Consider the following 12,660-nt stretch of genomic DNA (forward strand, 5'->3'; position numbering starts at 1 on the left):
AAGCTCAACATTCAGAAAACGAAGATCATGGCATCCGGTCCCATCACTTCATGGGAAATAGATGGGTAAACAGTGGAAACAGTGTCACACTTTATTTTGGGGGGCTCCAAAATCACTACAGATGGTGACTGCAGCCATGAAATTAAAAGACGCTTACTCCTTGGAAGGAAAGTTATGACCAACCAGATAGCACATTCAAAAGCAGAGACATTACTTTGCCAAAAAAGGTTCGTCTAGTCAAGGCTATAGTTTTTCCTGTGGTCATGTATGGATGTGAGAGTTGGACTGTGAAGAAGGCTGAACACCGAAGAACTGATGCTTTTGAACTGTGGTCTTGGAGAAGACTCTTGAGAGTCCCTTGGACTGCAAGGAGATCCAACCAGTCCATTCTGAAGGAGATCAGCCCTGGGATTTCTTTGGAAGGAATGATGCTAAAGCTGAAACTCCAGTCCTTTGGCCACCTCATGCGAAGAGTTGACTCATTGGAAAAGACTCTGATGCTGGGAGGGATTGGGGGCAAGAGGAGAAGGGGACAACAGAGGATGAGATGGCTGGATGGCATCACTGACTCGATGGACGTGAGTCTGAGTGAACTCCGGGAGTTGGTGATGGACAGGGAGGCCTGGCGTGCTGCGATTCATGGGGTCGCAAAGAGTCGGACACGACTGAGCGACTGATCTGATCTGATCTGATCTGAAACTTGGAGGGGGGCATGGCAACCCACTCTGGTGTTCTTGCCTGGAGAATCCCATGGACAGAGGAGCCTGGTGGGCTACAGCCCAGAGGGTCACAGAGTCAGAAAGACCACTGAAGGGATTTAGCACCCATGCACGCATGCAAACTTAATTTTAAAAATAAAATGTTGGGGTTTTCCTGGTGACTCAGTGGTAAAGAATCCACCTGCCAATGCAGGAGACACAAGTTCAGTCCCTGATCCAGGAGGATTCCACGTGGCTCGGAGCAACTAAGCCACAACTACTGAAGCCTGTGTGCCTAGAGCCTATGCTCCAAGACAAGAGAAGCCACCGAAATGAGAGCCTGAGTACCACAGCGAATAGAAACCCCTGTTCACCACAACTAGACAAAGCCCGAGCAAGGCGAAGACCCAGTGCAGCCACAAATAAATAAATAATTTTTATTTAAATAAAAGAAATAATAAAGAGATTAAAAAATGCAATGTTAAAACTTCATATCATTTAGACTGGAAAAGTTAGGCAGCTGGATAATGCTAGGAGTTGACAGAGGGAAGGGGTCCATGCTGGTGGGCATGTGGGCATGTAGGTATGTGGGCATGTGGGCAGGGTGCCCTGTGACCCACAACAAGTCATACCCTTAGAAGAATATGCAAGAGATCTCACATGGCCCATATGGTAAAGAGGGAAGAAGACAGTCACTGCAGTCTTCTTTATGGGGGTGGGAGGTTGTAGGCAGTTCGGGGAGTAGATAGATAAAGTGTGGTAGAGCCACACTTTGGAATACCCTGCAGCAGCTAGAAGCAGCAGATGAGATGTGTCCAGGGCTTCCCTGGTGGCTCAGTGGTAAAGAACCCGCCTGCCAATGCAGGAGCCACGGGTTCAATCCCTGATCTGGGAGGATCCCACAGGTAGTGGAGCAACTAAGGGCAGTATGATTACTGAACCGGGGAACCACAGCCGCCGAGCCCACGTGCCCTGGAGGCTGTGCTCCGCAACGAGAGAAGCCACCAGTGAGAAGCCCGTGCACCACAACTGGAGAGTAGCCCCTGCTCGCCGTAACTAGAGAAAAGCCCAAGCAGCAACAAAGACCCACCTAGTGCAGCCCCAGAAAATGCTTTTAAAAGATGTGTCCAGAGCAGTATGGATGGGTCTGTGGAATAAACAAACAAACAAACGAACAAAAAAACGGAATGAGGTATATGACTAAATGCTGTTTATATAAATTAAAAATACAAAACAGTCCAATTAGAAAATGGGACACAGACGTTTTGCTAAGGAGGAGATAGGGATGGCAAATAAGCACCTGAAAAGATGTTCATCATCATTAGCCACCAGGCAAATGCAAATTAAAACCGCAATGAGGCCTTGCTTTGCAATTATTAGGAGGCCATAATAGAAAACCGTGATAACAACAACTGCTGGCAAGGAGGGGGAGAAACTGGATCTCTTATAAAATGTATATCCATCCTGGTAAATAGTGTGGAAGTTTCTTATAAAACTGTAGCTGTATTTACCATAAGACCCAGCAATCCAGGACTTCCCTGGTGGTACAGTGGATAAGAATCTGCCTGCTGATGCAGGGGACATGGGTTCAATCCCTGGTCCAGGAAGATTCCACATGCCGTGGAGCAACTAAGCCCGTGTGCCACAACTACGGAGTCCACACGCCTAGAACACGTGTTCTGCAAAGAAGAGAAGCCCACGCTTGCCACAACTAGAGAAAGCCCAAGCACAGCAAGGAAGACGTAGTGCAGTCATAAATAAATAAATAAAATGCCTTAAAAAAAAAAAAGGCAGTAATCCCAAATTTGACCTATATCCCAAAGAAATGAAAACTTACATCCATACAAAAACCTGGACATTAATCAGCTTTATCTGTAATAGCCCCAAACTGGAAACAACCCGAATCTCCTTCAGTGGGTGAATAGTTAAACTCTGGTACATCCATACCATGGAATACAAAACAGTAATAAAAAGGAAAGAACTGCCCATAGGTTACAAAAACACAGATGTATCTCAAGGGCAATATGATGAGGGAGAAGCCAGTCTCAAAGCCAGTCTATTTGCACCTACTGTATAGCACAGGGAACTCTACTCAATAATCTGTTATAATCTATATGTGAAAAGAATCTACGTAGGGTGGATAGGGACTTCTTTGGTAGTCCAGTGGTTAAGAATCCGCCTACCAATGCAGGGGACGGGGTTTGATCCCTGGTCCAAGAAGTAAGACCCCACATGCCTGGGGCAACTCAGCCCATGTGCCACGACTACTGAGCACCGCAAATAGAGTCCGTTGTCACAAAACGAAATATCCTGCAAGAAGCAATGAAGACCCCAAGTGCTGCGACTAAGACCTGATGCAGCCACACAAGTAAGTAAATAAATAAAATATTTTTAAAATAAATAAAAAAGAGTGGATATAAGTGTATATATATAACAGATTCACTTTGTTCTACAGCAGAAACTAACACAACATTGTAAATCAACTATTCTCCAATAAAAATTAAAAAAAAAAAAGCTTCCACTTACATAACATTCTCAAAATGACAGAAATATAGGGATGGAGAAGAGATTAGTGGTTGCCAAGTCCACGGACCTGAGTGGAGGAGCGTGACTATAAAGGGACACCACCAGGAGGTCCCCGTGGAGACGGGACCTTCTGTATCTTGACTGTGGTGACGGTTACACTAATTTATTCATGGGGTCAAAATAGCATAGAATTCTACACACACACACACACACATAACTGCAAGAGAAAACTGAATAATACAGTCTCTATTTAACAGTATGATCCCAATGTCAATCTCTTGGTTTTGCTATCGTACTACAGTTTTACAATTCTAGGGCTTCCCAGGTGGTTGAGTGGTAAAGAATCCTCCTGACAATGCAGGAGAACAAAAGACACGGGTTCCATCCCTGGGTGTCCCTGGGTCAGGCAGATCCCTTGGAAGAGGAAACGGCAATTGACTCCAATATTCTTGCCTGGGAAATGTCAACGATAGAGGAGCCTGGAGGGCTACAGTCCATGCGGTCATAAAAAGAGTCCGACAGGACTGAGGATTGAGCACATATACACAGTTGTAGAATGTCACCGATGGGGGAAGCTGGATAAAAAGCTCACGGGACACTATGTACTATTTTTTGGTAACTTTCTGTGAGTCTATAATTGTTTCAAAATTTAAAAAAAAATTTTTTTTTAAGTACACGTATACAATTCTACAGTATATCTAGCAAGAATGCCCACAAACAAAAGCATATATTACACACCTTAAAATGGTAGCCTGTGGGGGGAGGGGTGGGAGGAGGCGTGGAAAGATAAAAGGAAATGAACAGCCACATTAATCAAGCGACCCTGTGCCGACCATGGTGATAAGGCTGTGAACTGTGAAGGCGATTAACTCAAGCCTCTCTGCACCTGAGGTCCCACAGCCAGGAAAGGGGTGGGTGGAGGGGGATCAATAATGTTAAAGATAAGGCCTTTCTAAAGTGCATCAAAGATATTTCCCTTTTTTCCATAAAAAGCTGGAGCAAGGTTGGAGGAGGAAGACAGACAGGAAAAGGGAGTGGGCAGAAGGGGCAGAAAAGGGAGGAGGGAGAAGGAAGAAAACACGAGGGAGAGCCAAAGGCCATGCGAGTGATGTGGAGGTGGACAGCATTCTTTCCTGGAGGCTCTGGGCTGGGCTGGACAAGGAAAGCTCAGGGTTGCCTCAAGCCCTCTGGAGCTCTGAGGCCCCACGGGGGAGGGGGCCTAGGTTCCAGGAGCTCCTCTGAAGAGCCCGGGCTCAGCAGGACACAACGTGCTCCTCCTCGAGCCTGAAACTTGGCAGGGTTGATGTTTTGCATCTCTTCCTGTTCCCTCCCACCCTCAGCAGTGTTTGGAAGGCAGACTTAGTAAAGCCATTGGACTAATTGTTTTAATTAATGAGTTAATTTTTGGTTGCACTGTGTCTTCGTTGCTCCATGCGGGCCTCCTCTAGTTGCGGTGAACGGGGGCTACTCTTGGTTGCGGTGCACGGGCTTTTCACTGTGGTTGCTTCTCTGGTTGCACAGCACAGGCTCTAGGGTGGGTGGGCTCAGTCGTTGCAGCTTGTGGGGCTTTAGAGCACTGGCTCAGTATTTGTGGGGCCTGGGCTTAGCTGATCCTCAGCAAGTGGAATCTTCCTGGACCAGGGGTCAAATTCGTGTGCCCTGGGTTCTTATTCACTGTACCACCAAGGGAATCTGATTGGACTATTTTTAAAGCCATTTGCACAAATGAAGCCCACCACCTTAGTTATAAACACAGCTACTACTAATTGGAGAGTATGAGCAGGAAAGAAAAATACAAGGGAAAAAAAGAAAGATTGAGAGGACTTCCCTTGTAGTCCAGTAGATAAGAATCTGCCTTCCAATGCAAGGGACTTGGGTTCGATCCCTGGTCGGGAACTAGGATCCCACATGCCTCAGAGCAACTAAGCCCCCATGCCGGAGTGCTGCAACTAAGCCCCAACACAGCCAAAAAGCAAATAAATAGTTTTAAAAAGAAAATGATTGTGGAACTCTTACTTATGATAATGAACAGTTAGGAACAATTTCAATGTCCAGTAGTAGAGATTTACTTAAAAATGTGTGCCACATCCCTATGACAGAACGCACTAAAAATGAAGGTATGAGAGAATTTCTAATGCTACAGGAAAACCTCTGTGATATATGTCTGTCCTAGGGGAAATCGGCTCAGATGGTAAAGAACCAACCTGCAATGCAAGAGACCCAGGTTCAATCCCTGGGTTGGGACGATCCCCTGGAGGAGGGCATGGCAACCCACTCCAGTATTCTTGCCTGGAGAATCCCCATGGACAGAGGAGCCTGGTGGGCTAGAGCCTGAGGAGTCTCCAAGAGTCGGACACAACTGAGCTACCAGCACACACACCTAGGGGAAAGTCACAAAAGATTATGCACTGAATAGTACCTTTTCTAAACAATGTAAATGTATAATTCTGTATAGAAAAGAGCCAGGAGGATCGTCACCAACATATTAATACCAGTCCACTTAAGATCTGTGCACTTTGCAGTATGTAGATTGTACCTCCAAAAAAGTGGTAGGAAATATTAACAGTGGTGGTCTCTGGGTAGGGTGATATTTTTCATTGTGTTTTTCTGTGTTTCAAATTTTATGGTAGTAAACATGTTGTGGGCCTCCCTGGTGGCTCAGACAGTAAAGAATCTGCCTGCAATGCAGAAGACCCGGGTTCCATCGCTGGGTAGGGAAGATCCCCTGGTGAAGGGAATGGCAACCCACTCTAGTATTCTTGCCTGGAGAATTCCATGGAGAAGAGCCTAGCGGGGCTACAGTCCATGGAGTCAAAAAGAGTCAGACACGACTGAACAACTAATACACGCACACACACAAACGTTTGTTGATGGACAACAGAATAACCATGTGTGGAAGAGCATTCTGTGCGGAGTCTGGTAGTCCCTTACCCCTCTCTATTTTTTTTTGCCCGAACAACAGAACTTGTGGGACCTTGCCACCAGAGGGGGAACCCACGTCCCCAGCATTGGAAGCGCAGAAGCCTTACCACCTGGACCCCCAGGGAAGTCCCAAGCCCCTCTGTCCAGAGGAGAGGCCACAGAAAGCACCTAAGCCTAGCCTGGCCTAGGAAAAAGCTGGCTCTTGGCCTCTGGTTTCACCAGCTCCTTGACTGGCCAGCTCTGGCCAGCTCAGCTACTTACACGCCCAGAACTGGCTGTTTCTGGAACCACCCTGAGACAGCAAAGCTAGGAGGCAAGGGCTGGAGAGGGACGAGCCAAGGTCACTTGATAAATGCTAGATACTATTTATAACTATCTCTCACCCCTCCCACAGATCTCCTCCTTTCGTTTCACTCCCACAGCCCAGCCCATGGCAGGTTAGGGGACGCCGTGAGCAGAATTTCTGGGTGGAGAAGTGAGTGGTTTCACGCAGGTGGCTCTGTAGCCTGCTCGCCCTTGCTTCTGACTGTAAACAATGCTACCATTATAAAGAGCTGACCATGTGCCAGGTGTGTGCCTACATAATTGCGCTTCTCACCGCAACCCTGTGAGGTCCCTTGCTGCTCCAGATGAAGAACTCAAGGCTCAGAGAGGTTAAGGAATTCCCCCTAGGTAACACAGCCAGTTCGGTGTTCGGTCGTAGTGTTGCTTAAGTGGCTAAGTCTGTGTCTGACTCTTTGTGACCCCATGGGCTGCAGCCCTTCAGGCTCCTCTGTCTGTGGGATTTTCCAGGCAAGAATACTGGAGTGGGTTGCCATGCCCTCCTCCAGGGGATCTTCCCCAGCGAGGTATCAAACCTGCATCTCCTGCATTGGCAGGTGGGTTCTTTACCACTGAGCCACCAGGGAACCCGGGGTAGTGGTAGATGTCAGTGATTTGGCTTTACCAAGCCTGTGCAGATAAGGCAACCCAACTCTGTTTCAATAACAGATCTAGGATAACAACCCCCGGCCTCCGAATTCCAGCTAGTGAGATTGCTGCCTGCAGGGCATAAGTGAGGCCAGGCGGAGGCTCGGAAGATGGAGGTGGTACTGGGGGGCTATAGGCCCCACGGCCTAAGGGCAGCCAAGCAGTCTCGGGGACGTGTCCGACTGGCACTAGCAGCGAGACTTATGTCGCCATCAGTGCCTGGGGGCAGAGGCGGGAGCCCGCTGGACAGCGAGCAAGCCCCGGGGGGCGCCTCCGGACAATTCCATCAACATGGGCAGGGGCGGGGCTTGGCGGCTGCCCTGCATTTCCGGGGACTCGGCGCCAGACCGAGGGTATTTGCAGGGACATCCCGGTACCCGGGAAGTGAGTGCGTCGGGCGGGGCCTGGAAGCAGGGCCGAGTCTGGGAACACCGAGAAGAAGGGCCGCCCCGCCGCGCAGAGGTGACCCTGTAGTGGGCGGTGGTCACGCGCGGGCCGTGACTCTCAGGTAGGCGAAGGGCACAGGGCGGGCGGGAACTGCGGCCCCGGGAGGAGGAGATCGGAAGTGGGGAGGCCACCCCGCGGCAGGCGCCGCCCCGGCCCCCTACTTCCCGCCGGGCCCCTCTCCCAAAGGGCGCCACCTGCACGCTCTGATGGGCACCCGCACCGCCACTGGGGGAACCTGTTGTCATGGGAACGCGGGAGGCTGGGCCCACGTTCCCGTGGCCATCCTGGGCCTCTGAGCCAAAACTGCAACTGAGAGGCAGTGGTCCTCCTGGAGGCAGATCATTCGGAATTTGAGAAAGGCCTGGGCGCCTCCTCATATGGCCCTGGCTATGACCCTTGAATCAGGTTCTTTGTCATAGCTTCTACTCTCTGAGTGACAACGTGGATGTAGGGGTTAGGAGGGAAAGGAAGTTGGGGTCTTGGAAACTGAGGCTGCCCCAGTGGGCTCTCTGGAACCATCTTGGTATGGCAAGAGTCAGGGGCCTGGGTCACCTGAGTAAGGTCATCGACCTCTGCTCACATTTCCTCACTAGTAATGTATGTTGTTTGGCTTATGAATTGAAAGTTTCTTATAAGGGTCGAATGCCATAAGGACTGGGAAATGCACAATTAAGAAATTTTTTTGCCCAGAGATGGTTTAGCCTTTGGTTTAGAAATCTACCCAGTCCCACTCCTTATTTTCATAGAAGAAACAGAATCCAGAGAAATTAAATTACTTCCCAAGATGATAATGAGTTGGCAAGGTCAGGATTTGAACCCAGTCTCCTGACTTCCAGGCTGTGCGATTCTGTGTACTGGTGCTTATTATTACTAAAGTTCAGGGAAATCTGAGAAGAAGGAGGTGGCAGAGGATGAGATGGGTAGATAGCATCACTGACTCAATGAACATGAATTGGAGCAAACTCTGGGAGATAGTGTAGGACAGGGGAGCCTGGTGTGCTGCAGTCCATGGGGTCTCAAAGAGTCAGACACAGCTTAGCAACTGAACAACACCAGGGAAATCTGGGGTATGTCTCTTTGCAATTGGGGCTCAGACTTTTGGAGACAGGCGGTCTAAAGATGAGGACGTTGGCAGCTGGTGAACTGAAGGTGGGGAATGGAGGCTGACACCTTGGGGAAGACAGAGAGTCTCTCTCCCTGGTCCTAAACCTTGGAGCTCTCGCTTTAATGTATTATCTGATGGAATTGCCCTAAAAAAACCCCAGGAAACAAGCATTCAGCTTTCCAAAATACTGTCTCTTGTGAAGCCAACAAATCTGTTGAGACTGTGTGAGCAAGAAATCCTTTGGCTGCCCTAAAGCAGGGAAGTGGGACTTCCCACATCAGAGAGGTGCCTTTCCTTTGAAAAGGTTAAGAGGAAGGTGGAAAAAAAGATCCAGGAAGGAACACTTAAATGAATCATTTGGAAGTGATTTGAGACAGTCAGCTAGAACAGAAAACTCACTTATTCACTTTAGCAAACATTTACTGAAAATGAAAGTTGCTCAGTCATGTCCAGCTCTCTGCAACCCCATGAACTGTCGCCCACCAGACTGCTCTGTCCATGGGATTCTCCAGGCAAGAATACTGGAGTGGGTAGTCATTCCAGTAGTAGGTAGACATTACCTTTTCCAGGGCATCTTCCCTACCCAAGGATCGAACATTGCATTGCAGGCTGATTCTTTACTGTCTCAGCCACCTGGATGCCTGCTATTTCCAAACTCTTCACTGGGGATAGAGATTAAAAACCCGAGTTAGGCAGGCCTAGTTCCTGCACTCAAGGAGCTTGTAGTAGAAGATAGGGATGAGATGTGTAAATGAATATTTCACTACAGAATCACGAGTGCCTTAATGGAAATCTGAGCAGAGTGCAGAGGCAGCTCAGAGGAGCCATTCCAGAAATGGCAGTTGAAAATGGCACGATTCTAGCCTTCGAAGCCTGGCAGCACGTCTGGAGCTCTGCCAGGCTGGCCCTTTGTTGGAGACAAAGGAATAAGTGAGTGAAAGTGTCTAAAGAAATGTGGACAAGAATGGTTATTCTCTGGGAAGAAGAATTTAAGGAATCTTGATGAACTGGAAGCTCTGTGAAGGCAGAACCATGTCAGTTTCTTCAACCTCAGCGATGCTTAGAAGGCAGCAAGTGCACAAGAAATACTGAATGAGTGAAAGAAGAAGGGGAAAAAAGGGGTAGGGAGAGAGGGAGGAAAATACAGTAGCTTATGTTATCAAGAGGGAGATGGTTATAGCTTGAGACAAAACCCTGGTTGAAATTCTCCCGTATGTAGAGCATCTCCACAGGGTTCTGGAGTCCAATCCAGTTTCTGGGCCTAGTACTGACTTGCCACGTATGTGACCTTAGCAAGTCCCTGAACCTCTCTGTGCCCCCATTTCTCAACTATAAAGTGGGAATATCATAATTCCTGTTTCACCTTGTGAGATGTAAGTAAATGATTGGATGTAAAAAAGCTCAGCTCAGTGGCTTGCTTATAGAAAGTACTCAATAAATGTTAGCCTTGTAAACATCAGTTTTGCTTTAGGTGGGCATGCATGCTTCGTCAAGTCTGACTCTTTGAGACCCCATGGACTATAGCCCACCAGGCTCCTCTGTTCATGGGATTTTTCGGGCAAGAACACTGGAGTGAGTTGCCATTTCCTCCTCCAGGGGATCTTCCCAACCCAGGGATCGAACCCAAGTTTCCTGTGTCGTCTGCATTACAGGCAGATTCTTTACTGGCTGAGCCATTGGGGAAGCCCTTAGGTGGGCATAATTTGCCTAATAATTCATGTTAAGGTGTATAATAACTCTTAATTCTGGTATTTCTTTTTACCTAATAAAGACTAATTCTGAAAGTTCCTGTGTCTTCAGACGAAAACACCCCAAAGAAATTATCTTTACTTTTTTGGGGTTGGGGAGGGGAGGAGGGCAACAATCTCTTTGAAATCAAATAAAAGCTCTGATTACTGTCATCATTCTTGGGGTTCACATCTCACTGAGGCCGACTCTATTGGTTAAAGGACCCCCTGCTCTGCTCCACTGCTCACAGGCTGTAAGGAAAGAGTGAAGGCAGTGTTCATAGAGGAAGAGCCTGAGAGGAGCAAGGTGGGTCTGCTCCCTTGCAGAGTGGACTGGGTGGATCAGGCCCTGGGTCCAGGCCCCTTAGAGCCCCTCCTTTTTAAAAAAAAATATTTTTGTTTATTTATTTGGCTGTGGCAGGTCCTACTCGTGACATGTGGGATCTTCAATCTTAGTGTTGGCATATGTGATCTTTAGTTGTGGCATGTAGGATCTAGTTCCCTGACCTGGGATCAAACCTGGGCCCCCTGCATTGGGAGATCAGTAGCCATTGAACCACCAGGCAAGTCTTCCTCCGACTCCTTTGCTAGAGCTGAGCTGTGCCCACTCAGAGACTTATGGTGTCCTCCAGCCTGGTGCTCAGTACTGGGGTGCTGCCAGGCATCCCAGGAGTCTCAGGCCTGGAGAGCTGCTGTGTAAGATCCCTGTCTGAGCATGGATCTGGGGTGCTACCCACGTACCGGCTTTTTGTGAGCATCTTGTTCTGGTGCCATGGTCTAGGCCGGCAGGTGGGCACACTGTGGCAGTAATATATTCTTCCTTCCATTCTATCAGAGTAGTCTTTGGAGCCACAGGAAATCAATGGAACCCACCCATCCATCCCCCACCCAATGGGCTCAGCTGTCTAGGCCCACTCTTCAAAGGCAGTGCTGGAACCAACAGCAAGGCTCTCTTGGAGTAAGAGCCGGAGCCACCAGGTGACCTAAGGTGACAGGGAACCATGGGGGCTTGGAGGGCCCCACCTCTTTGGGATGAGAGAGCTTTGGTCCTCTGATAGGAAGGTTCCTTCTCGGGAGTGATGAAAGGCCTTGGCTAGGTCTGCTCTCCCTCCATGAAGCAATGGCCAGGGGCCTAGGGCTCAGAGAGGGACTTAAAGAGGAAGAACTGGGGACAAATGGAGAGGTAGATTGCTGGTTTCTCAAGATCTTGGGACTGCAAGGGTCTCATAAGCCAGACTTGAAACCAGACTGTCCTAGAGGCTTATGCTCCTTGCTTCCCATCCTCACCCGGCCTAGGATGTCTGCCTCATACCTCTGAGTGGCTGCAGGTATGAGGTTTCAGGGGAAAGAGAGTCACCGGACAGTAATTGTGCCCCTTTGGGGTGACAGGTGCCACGCATCAGCCAGGCTCTCCAGGCCCCCTGGAGGACAGACCTGGGGGCCCAGGCAGACAGCCCCTCGGAACTTGCATCGGGAGCCTGGGCACGATGGTGGCAACCTACCGTGTTCTACTGTGTTCTACCGTGTCGAGTCAGGGACAAGCTGAGCCCGGCTGGTTGCACCACAGCCCTGTGGGGCAGGGGGGTCCCCTCCCAGGGAGTGGCCAGCTCAGGCCCCGACAGGCCCCGGTGGGGGTGGCTGGGGCGGGCAGCGAGCTCTTCACCGCAGCGGGCGCACCCAGGGCCTGGGCTGGGCGGGCCGGTTCCTTCTCCCCGTGAGACTTGCAGCCTCAGCACTGGGTTGGTAGGAGGTGGCCGAACCTGAGCAGAGAGCCCAGAAGAGGGTCCTCTAGCTTGGACATCTTAGGATGGCTGTGGCCACGTTTAGGTAAATGAGGCGAACCCATAATATAACGTGCTCGGCTTTCACCACGCACCGGGGCTGCCCGTCGCCTTGTAAGCCCTGTCTCCTCAGCTCTCCTGACAGCGCAGGCAGTACTGTTAGCATTCCCATCTCACAGATGGGGAAGCTGAGGTTCTGAGAGATCCCGTGGCTTGCTACAGTCCCCAAAATAACAGATAGTGCTGAAATTCTACTTCTTATGGAAGAACTGGTGTGCCTCATCCCTGGATTCGAACCACTTCACAGAGCAAGAAACATTAGGGACCGGGACTTCCCTGGTGGCCCAGTGGCTAAGACTCCATGCTCCCAATGCAGGCAGCCTGGGTTCAATCCCTGGTCGGGGAACTAGATCCCACATGCTGCAACTAAGACCTGGGAGAGCCAAATAAGTAAATAAACATTTTTGAAAAAGAAAGAGACATAA

At 49.4% G+C, this 12,660-nt stretch overlaps 1 protein-coding gene across 1 annotated transcript in view; it reads left to right on the top strand.

The window, feature by feature from the left end:
* The first annotated feature begins 7,416 nt into the window (after positions 1 to 7,416).
* Positions 7,417 to 12,660, top strand: part of SEMA4B (semaphorin 4B) — a 47,247-nt gene continuing 42,003 nt past the window's right edge. The window contains exon 1 of the mRNA XM_070775129.1: positions 7,417 to 7,623. The gene's annotated coding sequence lies outside the window, so the exon portion shown is untranslated. The remainder of the gene's footprint in view (positions 7,624 to 12,660) is intronic.

The sequence above is a fragment of the Bos indicus genome, chromosome 21 (assembly GCF_029378745.1).
Source record: "Bos indicus isolate NIAB-ARS_2022 breed Sahiwal x Tharparkar chromosome 21, NIAB-ARS_B.indTharparkar_mat_pri_1.0, whole genome shotgun sequence".
NCBI classification, from domain to species: domain Eukaryota; kingdom Metazoa; phylum Chordata; class Mammalia; order Artiodactyla; family Bovidae; genus Bos; species Bos indicus.